Source organism: Colobus angolensis, unplaced genomic scaffold, assembly GCF_000951035.1.
Source record: "Colobus angolensis palliatus isolate OR3802 unplaced genomic scaffold, Cang.pa_1.0 Scaffold345, whole genome shotgun sequence".
Taxonomy (NCBI): Eukaryota; Metazoa; Chordata; class Mammalia; order Primates; family Cercopithecidae; genus Colobus; species Colobus angolensis.
The window spans coordinates 847,832-868,897 of NW_012116766.1; positions in this window are offsets into that span (position 1 = coordinate 847,832).

Here is a 21,066-nt window from a genome sequence, read left to right on the forward strand (position 1 = left end):
GTTCATCAGGGATATTGGTCTAAAATTCTCTTTTTTGTTGTGTCTCTGCCAGGCTTTGGTATCAGGATGATGTTGGCCTCATCAAATGAGTCAGGGAGGATTCCCTCTTTTTCTATTGATTGGAATAGTTTCAGAAGGAATGGCACCTGCTCCTCCTTGTACTTCTGGTAGAATTCTGCTGTGAATCGGTCTGGTCCTGGACTTTTTTTGGTTGGTAGGGTATGAATTGTTGCCTCAATTTCAGAGCCTGTTATTGGTCTATTCAGGGATTCAACTTATTCCTGATTTAGTGTTGGGAGGGTGTTTGTGTCCATGAATTTAGCCATTTCTTCTAGATTTTCTATTTATTTGCATAGAGATGTTTATAGTATTTTCTGATGGTAGTTTATATTTCTGTGGGATTGATGGTGATATCCCCTTTATCATTTTTTATTGCATCTATTTGATTCTTCTCTCTTTTCTTCTTTATTAGTCTTGCTAGCGGTCTATCAATTTTGTTGATCTTTTCAAAAAAACAGCTCCTGGCTTCATTGATTTTTCAAAGGGTTTTTTTGTGTCTCTATCTCCTTCAGTTCTACTCTGATCTCACTTCATTTCATTCATTTGATCTTCAATCACTGATACCCTTTCTTCTACTTCATCAAATCAGCTCCTGAAGCTTGTGCATGCATCACGTAGCTCTCATGCCATGGTTTTCAGCTCCATCAGGTCATTTAAGGTCTTCTCTACACTGTTCTCCGTTTATTCTAGTTAGCCATTTGTCTCATCTTTTTTCAAGGTTTTTAGCTTCTTTGGCATGGGTTCAAACATCCTCATTTAGTTTGGAGAAGTTTGTTATTACCAATTGTCTGCAGCCTTCTTCTCTCAACTCATCAAAATCATTCTCCATCCAGTTTTGTTCCATTGTTGGTGAGGAGCTGCGTTCCTTTAGAGGTGAAAAGGTGCTCTGATTTTTAGAATTTTCAGCTTTTCTGCTCTGATTTCTCCCCATCTTTGTGGTTTTATTTATCTTTGGTCTTTGATAATGGTGACGTACAGATGGGGTTTTGGTGTGGCTGTCCTTTGTATTTGTTAGTTTTCCTTCTAACAGTCAGGACCCTCAGCTGCGGATCTGTTAGAGTTTTCTGGAGGTCCACTCCAGACCCTGTTTGCCTGGGTATCACCAACAGAGGTTGCAGAACAGTAAATATTGCAGAACAGCAAGTGTTGCTGCCTGATCCTTCCTCTGGAAGCTTCATCTCAGAGGGGCACCGGATGGTATGAGGTGTCAGTGGGCCCCTACTGGGAGGTGTCTCCCAGTTAGGCTACTCGGGGGTCAGGGACCCAGTTGAGGAGGCAGTCTGTCCCTTCTCAGATCTCAAACTCCATGCTGGGAGAACCACTACTCTCTTCAAAGCTGTCAGACAGGGATGTTGAAGTCTGTAGAAGTTTCTGCTGCCTTTTGTTCAGCTATGTCCTGCCCCTAGAGGTGGAGTCTACAGAGGCAGGCAGGCCTCTCTGAGCTGCGACAGACTCCACCCAGTTTGAGCTTCCTGGCTGCTTTGTTTACCTACTCAAGCCTCAACAATGACCAACACCCCTCCCCCAGTCTCACTGCACCTTGCCGTTGGATCTCAGACTCCTGCACTAGCAGTGAGCAAGGCTCTGTGGGTGTGGGACCCTCCAAGCCAGGTGCAGGGTATAATCTCCTGGTGTGCCCTTTGCTAAGACCATTGGAAAAGCATGGTATTAGGGTGGGAGTGTTCTGATTTTCCAGGTGCCATCTGTCATAGCTTCTCTTAGCTAGGAAAGGGAATTCCTGGATCCCTTGCACTTCCCCGGGTGAGGCGATGCCCCGCCCTGCTCCATGGGCTGCACCCACTGTCCAACAAGCTCAAGTGAGATGAACCCAGTACCTCAGTTGGAAATGCAAAAATCACCCGTCTTCTACATCAGCAGAAGCTGTAGGCTGGGAGCTGTAGACTGGAGCTGGGAGCTGTAGAGTGGAGCTGTTCCTACTTGGCCATCTTGGAACCTCCCTCCCCCTCAGTTTTCAGAATGAATAAAGTGCCGAGACATTAGATAGATTCTCATAAGGAGTGCACAACCTATATTCGCCACATGCACAGTTCATAATAGGATTTGCTCTCCTATGAGAATCTGATGCCACACTGATCTGACAGGAGCTACACTACAACATAAATAAACCTTGGAAACATTGTGCCAAGTGAAAGAAGCCAAACACAAAAGGACGAATGTTGTATGATTTCATTTACATAAAAGGTTCAGAATAGGCAAACCCATAGAGAGAGCAGATTAGTGGTTGCCAGGGACTGTGGTATGTAGGAAATGGGGCATGATTGCTGATAGTATGGGTTTTGTTTTGTTTTTGCTTTTTTGCAGAAGGGCAGGGTGCAATGTGTATTCTTATACATAGATGGGATCTTCTTTGACTGCCTTTTATATGTATCACTTTATGGTGAATCCTTTTAATCTCTTCATTTCTGAAACTTCCCCATTTTCTTCCTTTCCATCTTTTATATTCTTTGTGATGTTATCATATTATTGGCTTTTGTTCCTTCTAATTTTTTTTCTGAAGTGATTTTTCCTTTTGCTTCTTATTCTTTACTGAGATCTGTTAGCACTATTTTATAATGTTTTCTGTTATCCAATTGTTCCTGTGTTTTTTAAATTCAGCAATATACCATTCTTGATAGCTCTATTGGTTCCCCAAGTCATCTTAATTACTTTTAGCTATGTTTGAAATACTGGATTATAGCTTTTATCTGTGTTGTAGGCATATCAAGACATAGCTTTGTTTGTAGGAATGTTTTCTTGCTAATTATAATTTGCAATCTTGTTAGCAATTTCTGAGATTGCTAGCTCTCATGGTCTTTGGAAAGCACTTTGTCTTATTTCCCATTCTACACCTTTATTTTATGCCATATGATTATTGTTGTGCTTGGTGGTTTGGTCCAGCCAGACTTTTTGATATATAGGATACTTCATCACTTCATTTCGCTAAAGATGTTTATATATATATATATATATATTTTCGTTTTTGTTAACCTAGTTTCTCTGTTTTATTTGATTATTTTGGGGACTGAAAAATCTATACTAAAGCAATACAATGGAGAAAAGGTCATCTTTTCAACAAATGATGCTGTGACAACTGGACAACTACATACAAAAAGATTAAGTCTAGACAAATGACCTTACTCTTCATAAAACCTAATCAAAATGAATCACAGACTTAAATATAAGATGCAAATTACAGAACTCCTAGAAGATAACACAGGAGAAAATCTATATGACCTTCAGTTTGGTGATGACTTTTTAGATGCAACACCAAAGGCAAAATCTACTTTGGAAAAATGAATAAGCTGGACTTCATTAAAATTAAAAATGTCTGCTTTCTGAAAGAAATTATCAAAAGAATGAGAAGATGAGGCATAGACAGGGAGAAAATATTCGCAAAAGTCACATCAGTTAAAGGACTATTACCCAAAATATACAAAGAATGCTTAAAACTTATCAAAAGAAAATAATGAACCCAATCAAAAAATGGTCTAGAGGCCTCAACATACAATTCATCAAAGATGACAAATCACCATTGAAAAGATGCTTCATGTCACATGTCGTAAGGGAAATGCAAATTAAAACAACAATGAGATACCACCACACACCTACTAGAATGACCAAAATCTAGAACACAAGCAACAACATATGCTGGCAAGGATGTGGAGGAACAGAAAATCTCATTCATCACTGGTGGGAATGGAAAATGTTGCAGCTACTTTAGAAGACAGTTTGGCAGTTTCTTACAAAAATAAACATACTCTTACCATATGATCCAGCAATCATGCTCATTGGTATTTATTCAAAATAGTTCAAAATTTAGCAGCTTACACAAAAACTTGCACATGGATGTTTATAGCAGCTTAATTCATAATTGCCAAATCTTGAAAGCAATCAAGATATATTTTGTTAGTGAATGGATAAACAAACTGTTGTACATCCAGGCAATGGGATGTTATTCAGTGCTGAAAAACAAGTGAGCTATCAAGTTGTAGAAAACATGGACGAAACTTAATTGTATATTGCTAAGTGAAAGAAACCAACCTGAAAAGTGTACAAACTATATTTCCAATTCTATAACATTCTGGAAAAGACAAAACTATAGAAACAGTAAAAATATCAATGATTGCTAGGGGTTGTGGGGAGAAAGGGGGAAATAGCACAAGTACAGGTGATTTTTAGGGCAGTAAAATTACTCTGTATGACATTAAAATAGTGGATACGTTGTCATTACACATTTGTTCAGACTCTTAGAACGTACAACACCAAGACGGAACTTTAATGTAAATGATGAACTCTGGATGATAATGATATATTAATAATGTAGGTTCATCAGTTGTAACAATTGTGCAACTCTGATGGGAAATGTTCATAATGAGAGAGGCTATGCATGTGTAAGGGAAGAAAGTAGATGTGAAATCCCTGTACCTTCTGTTCAATTTTTCTGTTAATCTAAAACCACTTTTAAAAATAAAGTCCATTGTATTAGGGTTTTCCACAGGAACAGAACCAATAGGATATATACAGACATGTAAGAGGGGATATATTATGGAAATTGGCTCATGTGATTATGGAGACCCATGATGTGTCATATGCAAACTGGAGAAAAAACAAAATCCCACAGCGTAATTCGGTCTTAGTCCAAAGGCCTTGAGAACCAGAAGAGCCAATGGTGTGACTCTCAGTTTAAGGCTTAAAGCTGGAGAATCTGGATCACTCCAATGTCCAATGGCAAAGAAGATGAATCTCCCAGATTCAGAAGAGAGAGTGAATTCACTCTTCCTCCACCTTTCTGTTATATCTGGGCACTCAGTGGATTAGATGGTGCCTGTCCACATCCAATTGTCCACATCTTTATTCAGTCTATTGATTCAAATACTAATGTCTTCCTAAGGCACCCTGACACACACACTTGGAAATAATGCTTTCCCAGGGTATCCTTTAATCTAGACACATAAAAGTAGCCATAAAAGTAACCTTCACATCTATTTTTAAAAATCTGTGCTGCTGACACTGATGTCATTGTGCCTATCCCTCCAAATTTTTACTTTTTAAAAATGATTCCATACCATCAGTCTAGATCTCTATACCTGAATCAGATGTCAGAAAATAATTTAGGTCACTTGATCCAGGTAGGAGTACAAATGAATCTGGTCAGCAAACAAGGGGTTCATATATTTGTTCTAGCATGTGATAAAACATAAGAATGCTCTTCCTTTTATTTGCATAATATTTTTAAGATGTTGACTTTTAACCAACAAAGATCAAAAGACACAAAGAAGGCCATTACATAATGGTAAAGGGATCAATTCAACAAGAAGAGCTAACTATACTAAATATATATACACCCAATACTGGAGCACCCAGATTCATAAAGCAAGTCCTTAGAGACCTACCAAGAAACTTAGACTCCCACACAATAATAATGGGAGACTTTAACACCCCACTGTCAACATTAGACAGATCAATGAGACAGAAAGTTAACAGGGATATCCAGGAATTGAACTCAGCTCTGCAGCAAGCGGACATAATAGACATCTACAGAACTCTCCACCCCAAAGCAACAAAATATACATTCTTCTCAGCACCACATGATACTTATTTCAAAATTGACCACACAGATGAAAGTAAAGCAGTCCTCAGCAAAAGTAAAAGAACAGAAATTATAACAAACTGTCTCACAGATCACAGTGCAATCAAATTAGAACTCAGGATTAAGAAACTCACTCGAAACTGCTCAACTATCTGGAAACTGAGCAACCGGCTTTTGAATGACTACTGGGTACATAATGAAAGGAAGGCAGAAATAAAGATGTTCTTTGAAACCAATGAGAACAAAGACACAACATATCAGAATCTCTGGGACACATTTAAAGCAGTGTGTAGAGGGAAATTTACAGCACTAAATGCCCACAAGAGAAAGCAGGAGAGATCTAAAATTGACACCCTAATATCACAATTAAAAGAACTAGAGAAGCAAGAGCAAACACATTCAAAAGCTAGCAGAAGGCAAGAAATAACTAAGATCAAAGTAGAACTGAAGGAGATAGAGACACAAAACACCCTTCAAAAAATCAATGAATCCAGGAGCTGTTGTTTTGAAAAGATCAACAAAATTGATAGACCACTAGCAAGACTAATGAAGAAAAGAGAGAAGAATCAAATAGACGTCATAAAAACTGATAAAGGGGATATCGCCACCGATCCCACAGAAATAGAAACTACCATCAGAGAATACTATAAACACCTCTATGCAAATAAACTAGAAAATCTAGAAGAAATGGCTAAATTCATGGACACAAACACCCTCCCAACACTAAATCAGGAATAAGTTGAACTCCTGAATAGATCAATAACAGGCTCTGAAATTGAGGCAACAACTGATACCCTACCAACCAAAAAAAGTCCAGGACCAGACCGATTCACAGCAGAATTCTACCAGAGGTACAAGGAGAAGCAGGTACCATTCCTTCTGAAACTATTCCAATCAATAGAAAAAGAGGGAATCCTCCCTCACTCATTTGATGAGGCCAACATCATCCTGATACCAAAGCCTGGCAGAGACACAACAAAAAAGAGAATTTTAGACCAATATCCCTGATGAACATCGATGCAAAAATCCTCAATAAAATACTGGCAAACCGAATCCAGCAGCACATCAAAAAGCTTATCCACCATGATCAAGTGGGCTTCATCCCTGGGATGCAAGGCTGGTTCAACATATGCAAATCAATAAACTTAATCCAGCATATAAACAGAACCAAAGACAAATATCATATGATATCTCAATAGATGCAGAAAAGGTCTTTGACAAAATTCAACAGCCCTTCATGATAAAAACTCTTAATAAATTAGGTATTGACGGGATGTATCTCAAAATAACAAGAGCTATTTATGACAAACCCACAACCAGTATCATACTGAATGGGCAAAAACTGGAAGCATTTCCTTTGAAACTAGCACAAGACAAGGATGCCCTCTCTCACCACTCCTATTCAACATAGTGTTGGAAATTCTGGCCAGGGCAATCAGGCAGAAGAAAGAAATAAAGGATATTGAATTAGGAAAAGAGGAAGTCACTTTGTCCCTGTTTGCAGATGACACGATTGTACATTTAGAAAACCTCATCGTGTCAGCCCGAAATATCCCTTAGCTGATGAGCAATTTTGGCAAAGTCTCAGGATACAAAACCAATGTACAAAAATCACAAGCATTCTTATACACCAATAACAGACAAACAGAGAGCCAAATCATGAGTTAATTCCCATTCACAATTGCTTCAAAGAGAATAAAATACCTAGCAATCCAACTTACAAGGGATGTGAAGGACCTCTTCAAGGAGAACTACATACCACTGCTCAAAGAAATAAAAGAGGACACAAATAAATGGAAGAATATTCCATGCTTATGGATAGGAAGAATCAATATCATGAAAATGGTCACACTGCTCAAGGTAATTTATAGATTCAATACCATCCTCATCAAGCTACCAATGACTTTCTTCACAGAATTGGAAAAAAACTACTTTAAAGTTCATATGTAACCAAAAAAGAACCCACATTTCCAAGACAATCCTAAGCCCAAAGAGCAAAGCTGGAGGCATCACGCTACCTGACTTCAAACTATACTACATGGCTACAGTAATCAAAACTGCATGGTACTGGTACCAAAACAGCAATATAGATCAATGGAACAGAACAGAGCCCTCAAAAATAATACTACACATCTACAACCATCTGATCTTTAACATACCTGACAAAAATAAGCAATGGGGAAAGGATTCCCTATTTAATACATGGTGCTGGGAAAACTGGCTAGCCATAAGTAGAAAGCTGAAACTGGATCCCTTCCTTACACCTTATACAAAAATTAATTCAAGATGGATTAAAGACTTAAACATAAGACCTAAAACCATAAAAACCCTAGAAAAAAATCTAGGCAATACCATTCATGACATAGGCATGGGCAAGGACTTCATAACTAAAATACCAAAAACAATGGCAACAGAAGCCAAAATTGACAAAAGGGATCTAATTAAACTAAAGAGCTTCTGCACAACCAAAGAATCTACTGTCAGAGTGAACAGGCAACCTACAGAATAGCAGAAAATTTTTACAATCTACCCATCTGACAAAGGGCTAATATCCAGAATCTACAAGGAACTTAAACAAATTTACAAGACAAAAATCAAACGACCCCATCAAAAAGTGGGCAAAGGATATGAACAGACACTTCTCAAAAGAAGACATGCATACAGCCAACAGATGCATGAAAAAATGCCCATCATCACTGGCCATCGGAGAAATGCAAATCAAAATCACAATGAGATACCACCTCACACCAGTTAGAATGGTGATCATTAAAAAGTCAGGAAACAACAGGTGCTGGAGAGGATGTGGAGAAATAGGAACACTTTTACACTGTTGGTGGGACTGTAAACTAGTTCAACCATTGCGGAAGACAGTGTGACAATTCCTCAAGGATCTAGGACTAGAAATACCATTTGAGCCAGCCATCCCATTACTGGGTATATACCCAAAGAATTATAAATCATGCTGCTATAAAGACACATGCACACGTATGTTTATTGTGGCCCTATTCACAATAGCAAAGACTTGGAACCAACCCAAACGTCCATCAATGATAGACTGGATTAAAAAAATGTGGCCCATATACACCATGGAATACTATACAGCCATTAAAAAAGGATGAGTTCATGTCCTTTATAAGGACATGGATGAAGCTGGAGACCATCTTTCTGAGCAAACTATCACAAGGACAGAAAACCAAAGACCGCATGTTCTCACGCACACGTGGGAACTGAACATTTAGAACACCTGGACACAGGATGGGGAACATCACACATTGGGCCTGTTGTGCGGTGGAGGGAGCGGGGAGGGATAGCATTAGGAGATATACCTAATGTAAATGACGAGTTAATGGGTGCAGCACACCAACATGGCACATGTATACATATGTAACAAACCTGCACGTTATGCACATGTGCCCTAGAACTTAAAGCATATACAAAAAAAGATGTTTCAATGTCAATTTGAGGGAGAGAAGGGTACTAGAAGGGAAACAGATTAATACATATTTTAAAAATTAATCTATATACCTATTAATAATTATTTAATAAGGCACTTAAAAGACAAACTATTTCAACATCATTACCAAAAAAAAGTAAACGTAGAGAACAGGGCTTCGTTATGTACTTATTTACACCTTAGGATTGTGTATGTGCACACACACACACACACACACACACACGTTTCCTTCCAAAGAGATGATACTAGAGAAGGGAATGTTCTAACTCTGAAAAGAGTACATTTAAGTACGTGCAGCTTCAGAGATTGTTAGCATCACAGACTTGGTGGTTTCTCACTTTTAAGAGGTAGCACTACCAGCTACTAACTACCCTGGCATCCCCAGCTTTGACCTGGGCATACACAATTATTATTGGTATGAAAAGGAATTTGGTTTCTGAGTGGCTTCACTTGCAAGAAGTCATGGTGACAAATGCTGTGTGACTCATCATGTTCCATAGGTTATTTTACTTCTGAATGGGTGTGTTGGAAAATTACAGATGATTCGGAAAAAAAAAAAGTCCAAAGAGAATGTATTATTTCTCCTGGACCACTCCAATTTATTCAACTTCTGTTCAACACAAAATCTCACTAAAATTTTATAATATTCATTATTTCTTCATATGTCACAAAACTCTATTTCAATTATATAAAATAATCAAAGTGTATATGTTAATAAAAAAGAAACAAGAAGTCGATTATATCAGTCTACTGCAGATCAAACAAACTAACTCATGTTTTGATGGAGAACTTCATTTTAGTTGTGACTAGTCTGTTGGAGATGTAAATAGCTGAAATCAAATTCAAATATTGTAAAAAATTCTCTCAATAAAGAATTACTAAGGGACACTGAGGTAAGAGCTAGAGTAAGGAAATGAGAGGGAAAGAGCTGTGAGCACCATCCCTGAGAATGTTAGTTACCTCAACATAAATGGAGTATGGCAAATAGAAAATATAATTAAGACTTCTGTGTCCTCCCACTAAAATTCATTTCTTCTTTATTCTTTAAGACAATGATCTCATTTTAGATTTGGTGTGTATGTGCTAGCCCTTTATATGCAGTGATGGCTTACACTTGGTTTTCAGCCATTTTGCTGAGTAAACTTAGTAACAATCCTGGCTGGAGTAGGCAGAATAATGGCTCCGTGAAAATAGCAATATCTTAATCCCAGATACCTGTTATGTTTCATGCAAAAATGACTTTGAGATGGGGAGATTACGGTTAAGGACCTTGTATGGAGATTAAAGTTAAGAACTTTGTACTGTACCTTATCCAAGTAGGTACAATCTAATCACATGAGTGGTTAAAACTTCGAGAACATGCCCCATCTGAGGGGAACCAGAGATGGTAGTGTCAGACAGACTCAACTGCCATTGGTGGCTCTAAGGATGCGGGAAGGGGGTTATGAGCTTGGGGCAGCTTGCCACAGGAATCTAGAAAAGGAAAGGAAACAGATTTCCCCTTATAGCTTTCACAAAGGAATAGATCCGTACTGACACCTTGACTGTAGTTCATTGATACCTGTGTCAGACTTCTAACCTACAGAACTATAAAAAGTAAATATGTGTTATTTTAATCCACTAAAATTGTGGTAATTTGTTATGTCATCAGTAGAAACCTAATACAGTGGCTAACATTGTTTGAGTACTTACTATGTACCAGACATAATGCTTAGTCATTTATGTGCCTTATTTATTTCTTACAACCCTATTTTTCATATGAGGAAATTGAGATTTAGAGAGATTGGGTAATTTGCCCAACACTACACAGAAAGAAGTGGTAGAGTAGCAATTTATATCCATAATGTCTGTTTCAGAGTCTGAGCTCTTAACTACTCTGCTATCTAGACTTTCAACTCTTTGCAAAGGAGTTACATGTAAATAGAGTATTTCCTGGAGACTTAATGTCTATTGAATTGAATTCTCTCTGATAATAAATCAAAAAAATTACAGTACAATATTGTTTTGTCCTAGGTTTGCCCTCATTCAGAGTAGATTTGAAAACATTTATTTTTTTCATTAAGTGAAAGAGTAATGGAAAACTGTCAGTTACTAAAAGATCAATGACCCATTGCAAGAAAAGATGGGTCCAGAAATTTGGAAGGATGTTTTCTCAGAGAAAACAATTAGAAATACTGAATTAAACTATTTAAAAAAGCTTCTTAAATATATATTTAAAAAGTGGAATCTATAGACTTAATTAGATTCCTGCTTCACTTTGAGCATTTTTTATGAAGATGGACAACCTAAGCTTTGGCTTGGATGACGTTGTAAGAGCATGTGGGGTTCTGAAGACAGAATTCAAAGTCTCGGACTTGCCTATCCCAATATAATATCCCACATAGAGCTGGGACCCCAAATGCTATACCCTCAAGGTTGGGGAGAAGCAGAAGTAACACTGTCATTCCCAACCCCCTGGGCATTACAAGGAAAAGTTGCTATGGCATTTGGAAGAGTAGAAGGTGGAAAACAAAGGTCCACTAAGAAGTTGAAACTACAAGTCCAAGGTGACCCTGGCATATAATTTTTTAAAAAAAAATTTAATGGAAAATTTATGCTATTAGGTTGAGATGGCTGCAGTACCTTGGGTTTTTATTTAAACAAACTGAAGCCCAAGGTAAACAGCAAAACAAAACTTAAGCTAACCCAATCAAGAACTGCCAGTTTTCCTTTAACTAGGGACTTTTTACCAAATCATACCGAAATAACGTAAACATTTATCTGTAGCCAATCAAATAACTACTTTTCTTCCATGTTCAGCCTATAAAAGTCCCTTGCTCCACTGCTAACACAGAGCTCCCTAAACCTCTTTTGGTTTTGAGTGCTGCCTGATCCGTGAATTATTTGATGCTCAAATCAACTTTGTTAAATGTATTTTGTTCATCTCTGTAGTACTCTATTAGTCCATTTTCACACCGCTATAAAGAACTGCCTGAGATTGGGTAATTTATAAAGGAAAGAGGTTTAATTGACTCACCATTCTGCATGGCTGAGGAGGCCTCAGGAAACTTACAATGATAGCAGAGGGGAAGCAAGCACATCCTTTTTTACAAGGCGGCAGGAGAGAGAAGTGCAGAGTGAAAGGGGAAGAGCTCCTTATAAAACCATCAGATCTCATGAGAACTCACTCACAGGAGTGAGCACGGGGGAACTGCCCTCATAATCCAGGCACCTCCTACGAGGACCTTCCTCTAACACATGGAGATTACAATTCAGATTATAATTCAAGATGAGATTTGGGTGGGGACACAAAGCCAGACCATATCAAGTACCAAACTGGCAAATCAGGAACTTGGTTTAAACGGTCTTTATCACAAATTCTCCTTGGAGGAATTTAACATCTCAGCTTCTCCTGAAGTCTCTTTCATCTCAGTTAATGGTACTTCTATTATTCCAGTTATTCAGACCACATATCTTGGTGTCATCCTTGACAATTCTGTTTCTCAAACCTTATCCAGTCTGTTAGCAAACCCTATTCACCTTTAGAAAACTCATTATCTTTTCTCTGTTGTAATATTGCAGTAGTCCTCTAAATGGTCTCCTTGCTTCAGCTTTTGTCTCCCTAGAAACATTTTCAATGCAGCAGTCAGAGTGAGTCTGTTCAAACGTAAATTACATAATTCTTATGCTGCAAACAGTTTAAATAATTCTTACCTCATTCAAAGGAAAGCCAAAGTCTTTGTAATGACCTCCAGAGTCCAAGACTTCTGCTCCTTTGGCTTTTCTGCCCTCATTTCCTGCTACTCTCCTATGTGTTCAGTGTAGCAGATGCTGTCAGTGCCCTGCCCATTGCCACTCTTGCTTACCTTTTTAGTGCATGCAGGGCTAATTTCAAATGCCATGCCTAATGACTGACAAGAATTTATATATGTATATATGTATATGTATGAATTTATACATATATACACATGTATATGTGTGTGTGTGTGTGTGTAAGCTTCATAGTCTCTGTTTTACGCTGTGTCGCAGAGGTCTCTCTCCTTCGGATTAAGCTCCCTACCTCACAGTATTAGCTGGCTTGAAAACACACATTTTACTTACTCCTTTCTCTTCCATGCCTCACTTTGTATCTCCCTACCTTATCTCTTTACTCTGAAATGATCAACATAAACTTGAATGCTTATTTCAGATAAACATCCAATCAACTGACTATACTATTCCTTGTAGTTTCTTTAACACTTCAGGTGTATTCCAGCCTCAAGGCTGTTGTATTTGCTGTCCCTGCTCACATGTCTGGCGTGCTATTGCCCTAGAAATTACACAAGGCCATTCATATCATTCAACAAAACCTTCCCTGGACATCCTGTTACCCATTCAAGCAACACTTTTCTTTTTTCCCTAAATTAACTATTTTATTCATTAACACACATCACAATTTAATTAAGAAATTCATTCTGTGTGTGTGTGTGTGTGTGTGTGTGTGTGTGTGTGCTCGTGCGCGCACGCGCGCATGTGAGAGAGAGAGAATTTACTTGTTTATTGACTTTGCTCCCAGGAATATAAACTCTCTGAGCAATGGGATTTATGTTTGGTTCATTACTGTATCCCAATAATTACCTGCCACATAGTTAGCAATAAAAAATATTTGTTTTACTTAGTGTTTACTATGCATAAATGTGCATAAAAGAAAACCAGTAATATTCCTAGAATAATAAATAGCTCAGTGGAAAAAACACTCAAGCATTAAAAAAACCCACAAAAATACCATTGGTGAGAAAGAGCAGAAACAAAAGATGGCAGGACAAAGATTTAATTTGGAAATAATCACAGAGATTATATTTATTTGCTATGTTTAATAAAAAACATGAACTGAGAAGTGTTTGAAGCAGGAAACCATCAAAGTAATTAAGAAGTTGTGAAATTAATTTCTTCATACTAAAATTACAATAAATTATAAAAATACAATAAATGTGTGTATCTGTATGTTAAACTCAGTTGAAGAGAAAATTAACAAATTATAAGTCAAAAGACATCATCTACAATCCAGCACAGAGAGCAAGAGATGAAATATGTGAAAAGAAGTTAAAAGAACCAAAGAATAGAATGAGAGTGTCTAGCATACATCTAATAAGACTTTAGAGTACAAGCAAGAGAAAATTTAGAAGCTTGCCTGCAGGAGTAGCTGGACAAAATGAAATAAGTAACTGTTTTCAGGTATTGGACAACAGGCCTCATGAGAAATATTCCTGGTCCCCTTATAATCACCCGAGCTTTCAGTGTGGAGTCACTTTCTGAACTATGGTTTATGGAGTGGGAGCCTGAGCTGAGCTGTTAAGTAGGAAACTGCTCAGAAAAGGAATTTTAAAAATTAGCATAGGGGTCCCCTTAAGTCTTTGGCTAATACTCAGTTTTGCATTACACAGTGCAAGTCCCCAGGAAGCCTTGCAGAGAGCAGCTTCTAGAGAGCTGATTTGTGAGGCTGCATAATGTTGAGAGATTGAGGAGCTCTGAACAGCCAGAGTGAAGAGCGAAGTGACCTTGAGGAGCACCCCAAGCATTCAATCGAGACCTCAGAAAGGCCATGCCTCAGAAAGAGGGCTACCCTATTCCCAGATTAAGAGCTCATTTAAACATGGCCTAATAAAGCTTAAAATCAAGTATTGAAATGATCAAGCTAATTCCTCAGTATTTAACTACTAGCCAAAAAAAAAAAAAAAAAAAAATGCAATACTTTAGTGATGAGATTCTTGGATCCCGGGTTCTTTTTTTATTTAACTGGGATTTTAATGTTTGATTTTTGTATGTGTGAAAGTTTAGTTGTTTGTGTTTGCTTTAATGTCAATATTTTTATATAAGTTGTGCCTATACAGTTTTTCTATTATCATTGTGTCACTATGTATGAAATTTATCTCTCAAAAGAGGTTTGAAATACCAAAGAGATTCTGAATTATTTGATTTATAGGTTTACTATTTAAAGGTTGGTTTGTCATGCTGCATTAGCAAGGTTATTAAGAATTAGACAAAATTAGTATGATACATTCCTAGCGCACAGTGTGTGCGATGTGATACCATCTTTACCTATCAAAGTAATAAATAATCAGATGCCGAAATAATGAAATCTATAATAATAATACTTAATGCTAGCAAAGATGAGATGAGCATTTTATGTACTTTTCATAGAAACACGAGTTGACACAATCGTTCTGCAAATATATTTGGTCATATTTGACCAATATGTTTAACATATTTAAATACTTTTATCATTTGACCCAATTACTTCAAGGAAATGATCAGTAATACATCTTTCTGAGATGTTAATTATAGTATTTTTATAGTGATGAAAATGTGAAGCAATCAAAATAGTCTACACAAAGTTAAATAATTTATGGTGTGAATTAAAATCACATTTTATCTGAAGGTTAGTTTCTAATGACAACAAATAGAAATTGTGGAATATTCAAAATTACTTTTGAAAAATATATTAAATCTTCTATGGAATAGATTTCTGCACCATTGCTCATTAATTCCAATGCGGTCTCTTTCTTCCTACAATGTTGCAACAGTTTGTTACCTTCCATTTTAGTTTTCCTTTTCTTCTTTTTTCAGTGCTTTGGAAACCATAATGATATTTTATTTTATTTTTATTTTATTTTTAATTATTGTGGGTACATAGTAGGTGTATGTATTTATGCATCACATGAGATATTTTGATATAGGCATACAACATATAATAATCACAGCAGGAGAAATGGGGTATTTATTACCTCAAGCATTAGTCCTTCTTTGTGTTTCAAACAATCTAATTATACTCCCTTAGTTATTTTAAACTGTTCTGATTCATATTTTTTCTACTACACTTCACCCTGTTGTGCTAGCAAATACTAGGTCTTATTCATTCTTTTCATTTTTATACCCATTAACCATCCACATCTCTACCACTACCCTTCCCATTCTCTGGTAACCATCCTTCTACTCTCTATCTCCATTAGTTCAATTGTTTTAATTTTTGGTTCCCACAAATAAGTGAGAACATGCAATGTTTGCTTTTCCGTGCCTGGCTTATTTCACTTGACATAATGATCTCCAGTTCCATCCATGCTGTTGCAAATGACTGGTTCTCATTCTTTTTTATGGTTGCATAGTACTCCATTGTGTATATGTAGCACCTTTTCTTTATCCATTTATCTATTGGCAGACAATTGGGTTGTTCCTAAATCTTGGCTATTGTGAATAGTGCTGCAGTAAATATAGGAGTGCAGATATATCTTCTACGTACTGATTTCCTTTATTTTGGTATATACCTAGGAGTGGAATTGGTGCATAATATGGTAGCTCTATTTTTAGTTTTTTGAGGAACCTCCAAACTATTTTCCATAGCGGTTGCCCTAATTTACATTCCCACCAAGAGTGTACCAGAGTTTCTCCTTTTCTCCATATCCTTGCCAGTGTTTGCTATTGCCTGTCTTTCGGATATAAGCCATTTTAACTGGTGTGAGATAATATCTCATTTTAGTTTTAATTTGCATTTCTTTGGTGTTGAACACTGTTTCATATACCTGTTAGCCATTTGCATGGCTTCTTTTGAGAAGTTTCTATTCAAGTCTTTTCCCATTTTTAAATCAGATTATTCATTTTTTTCCTATAAAGTTGTTTGAGCTTCTTATATGGAGCTCAACTTATATTCTGGTTGTGAATCTTTTGTCAGATGGGTACTTTGAAAATATTTCCTCCTTTCTTTGTGGGTTGCCTCTTCACTTTGTTGATTTGTTTCTTTGCTGTGCAGAAGCTTTTAAACTTGATGTGATCCCATTTGTTCATTTTTGGTTTGGTTGCATGTGCTTATTGTGGTACTGCTCAAGAAATTGTTGCCCAGACTAACGTCCTGGAGAGTTTCCCTAATGTTTTCTTGTGGTAGTTTCAAAGTTTGAGGTCTTAAAATTTTTAATCCATTTTCATTTTACTTTTGTATATGGCAAAATATAGGGATTGAATTTCATTCTTCTGCATATGGATATTCAGTTTTCCCAGCACCATTTATTGAAGAGACTATCCTTTCCCCAGTGTGCATTCTTAACACCTTTGTTGAAAAAGAGTTCACTGTAGATGTTTAGATGTATTTGTGGGCTCTATATTCTGTTCCACCAGTCTGTGTGTCTGTTATGCCAGTATCATGCCATTTTGGTTACTACAGCTCTGTGGTATAATTTGAAACCAGGTAATATGATTCCTCCAGTTTTGTTTTTTGCTCAGGAGAGCCTTGGTTGTTTTGGGTCTTTTGTGGTTGCGTAAAAAATGTAAGATGGTTTTTTTCTATTTCTGTAAAGAATGTCATTGATATTTTGATAGGGATTGTAATAAATCTGTAGATTGCTTTGGGTAGTGTGGATACTTTAACAATATCAATTTTTGAATCCATGAACATGGAATATCTTTCCATTTTTCTGTGCCATTTTCAATTCCTTGTTTTATAATTTTTTTTGAAGAGATCTTTCACTACTTTGGTTCATTCCTAGGATTTTACTTGTAGCTACTGTAAATGGAATTATATCCGTGATTTCTTTTTCAGATTGTTCACCATTGGCATATAAAAATGCTAATGACTTTTTGTATGTTGATTTTTGTTATGTGCGCACCTAATTGAAGAGACTACCCAAACAGGCTAAGTGTGAGCAAAAGGCTGTTTATTCACTCAGGTGCGAGTGGGCTGAATCTGAGAAGGGAGTCATTGAAGGGTGGTGGGAGTGGAACTGATTTTGTAGGTTTGGGGTAGGTAATGGAAAGTTACAGTTAGGGGCAGTTTTGTCAGGCAGGGGAAAAATGTCACAAGGTGCATAGTCATGAGGTGGGGGGAAGTCACAAAGCACAATATCACAAGGTCGATTGATTAGTTAGGGTAGGGCAGGAACATATTACAATGGTGGAATGTTGCAAAGTTGGTTAATCAGTTAAGACAGGAACTAGCTGCTGCTGCTTCTTTAGTGGTTCTCCTGTTGCTCCAGGCTTTGTGACTCCAGGAGCCCTGTACATGTGGGTGAGAGGGGTCACAATGGCTCGAACATGGTGTACCCCATTCAGAGGACCTTACATTTTTGCATACTGCAACTTTACTAAATTTCTTTATCAGTCCTAATAGTCTTTTGGTGTGGTCTTTATGTATTTCCAAATATAAGATTAGACCATCTGCAAAGAAGGATAATTTGACTTTTTCCTTTCCCATTTGAAAGCCTTTTATTTCTCTCTCTTGTCTGATTGCTCTATCTGGATCTTCCAGTACTATGCTGAATGACAGTGGTGACAGTGGGTATACTTGTTGTGTGCCAGAACTTAGAGAAAAGGTTTTCAGATTTTTCCCCATTCAGCATGATACTAGCTATGGGTATATTGTATATGACTTTTATTATGTTGTGTGTTCCTTCTATACCAAGTTTCTTGAGGCTTTTTATCTTGAAGGGATGTTGAATTTTATCAAATAATTTTTCAGCATCAATTGATATGATCATATGGATTTTGTCTTTCACTGGGTTGATATGATATATCACTGTGTATGATTTGCGTATCTTGAACCATCCTTGAATCTCTGAGTTGAATCCCACTTGGTCACGATAAAAGATCTTTCCAATGTACTGCTAGTATTGTGTTGAGGATCTTTGTATCAATATTTATCAGGAATATTGGCCTGTAGTTCTGTACTTTTGATGCACCTTTATCTGATTTTGGTATCAGAGTGATGAATGAGTTTGAAAGTATTCCTTCCTCCTCTATTTTTCAGAATAGTTTGAGGAGGATTGGTATTAGGATTTCTTTTTTTCTTTTCTTTTTTTTTTTTTTTAATTTATTGAGACAGAGTCTGGCTCTGTAGCCCAGGCTAGAGTGCAGTGGCGCCATCTCGGCTCACTGCAAGCTCCGCCTCCCAGGTTCACGCCATTCTTCTGCCTCAGCCTCCTGAGTAGCTGGGACTACAGGCGCCTGCCACCTCGCCCGGCTGATTTTTTGTATTTTTTTAGTAGAGACGGGATTTCACCGTCTTAGCCAGGTTGTTCTCGATCTCCTGACCTCGTGATCCGCCCGCCTCGGCCTCCCAAAGTGCTGGGATTACAGGCGTGAGCCACTGCGCCTGGCCAGGATTTCTTTAAATGCTTGGTAAGATTCAGCAGTGAAACCATCAAGTCCTGGATTTTTCTTTACTGGGAGTCTTTTTATTACATCTTCTATGTTGTTTCTTGTTATCGATCTGTTCACGTTTCAGATTTCTACATGATTCAGTCTTGGTAGGTTGTATGTGTCTAGGAATGTTTCCATTTCTTCTAGATTTTTCAATTTACTGGCATGTATTTGCTCATAGTAGCCACTAATGATCCTTTGAATTTCTGCAGTATTAGTTATAATGTCTCCTTTTTCATCTCTGATTTTATTTGGATCTCCTCTCTTTTATTTTTCATCTGGCTAAAAGTTTGTCAATTTGTTTAACTTTTGAAAGAATCAACTTTCTGTTTCATTGACTTTTTGTATTGTTTTCTTTGTTATAATTTCATTTATTTCTGCTCTGATCATTATTATTTATTTTTTTCTACTTATTTTGGGTTTGATTTGCTCTTACTTCTCTAGTTGTTTTAATCCATTTTCATTTTACTTTTGTATAAGGCAAGATAAGTATTAGCAAAGAAAGGTAAGACACCACTGGAATAGAGGGACAGAAATAATGGACAGTAAGCATGGCATCAAACATGGGCATTGGCTTTGTGCATAAGACAGGAAATCAGTTGCAACTGGAGGGATAAGATGGAGAGTTTTTCTTTAGAACACAGTACAAGGATTTTTATCAAGGACATCTTATAAAAAATAATGATGATTTTCTGCTAGAGCGTTCATCTAGTTTCTATTTTTTTTTTTAATTTCCTGGTTAAAATCACAATTATTCCTGGAATCTAAGTGAAAAACAAGTGTCAATATGGAGTCAAGTGACTCCACTTGGAGATGAGGGAAAACGCAGTGTCTCGGGGAATGTGCAGGCCTGGCATCATTGAATCATTTCCATTGCTGGTACTTAATTTAGAAAACTATGGTCATTATAATTACTCCCAAATATAAAAGTGATTTGTACATATCACAAAAGACTTCCAGGAGCCTTTCCTGTACTAGTTTCTGGTGTTATTGATTTTATTAAATTTGCTAAACTTACAATAGACATTTTAAATTGGTTCACAAAAACAGTATGAGTTGCCACCATTTGTATGCCTTGTAGTAGGTCCACAATATGAGTACTTATTAATTCTTTTGTATGTGAACCAGGGAGTGATGGTCTCTGTTGTGTTTAGTAGTATTTCCAATATAAGCTAGAAAAGTTGATCATAAATAGATATATTTTTACTTTCCATGTAAGACTTAGAATATGTCTTATTGTTGCAAGTTTTCTCTCTTGAGAAAGAAAGGTGCTTTAGAGCTGCAGAGTGATCAGTCAGGAAACTTTCACGGCCTGGACACAACCAAGATAAAAGAAAATCAGAGGAGCACACTCTCCTTTTTAACTTTGCCACAGAAATACAAATGGCAATGTTGTCGCTAAACAACATTCTTGCCATGCTAAAAACATAGAACTTTAATTTAGAAGACAAATAGCTAACCATAAAATCCAGGAGGAATGAGTTTGATTTGTTTGGAAAACAACAAAACTTGACTGCATAAACTTAGACTGAGTCCTATTTAACATTCTGCATCACTTGACTGCACAGCAATAGCAATATTTCCCAAATAAAGTTGAAACTCACCTATGGAGCCTCAATTATATGGCTGAGGTATTGATTCTGATCCTTAATTTCCTTTAAAATGTAATATTCCTCAAACTAAGAAAATCTCAGATCTATGGTATTATGAAAATGAAGGAAAAACAAAGTCAACCTCCACTTTTTTTTTTTAAACTGCATTTGGAATTTCTATAAGAACCTTTGGCTGAAACATTTTCTAGTTATCTAAATACATGGGCAAG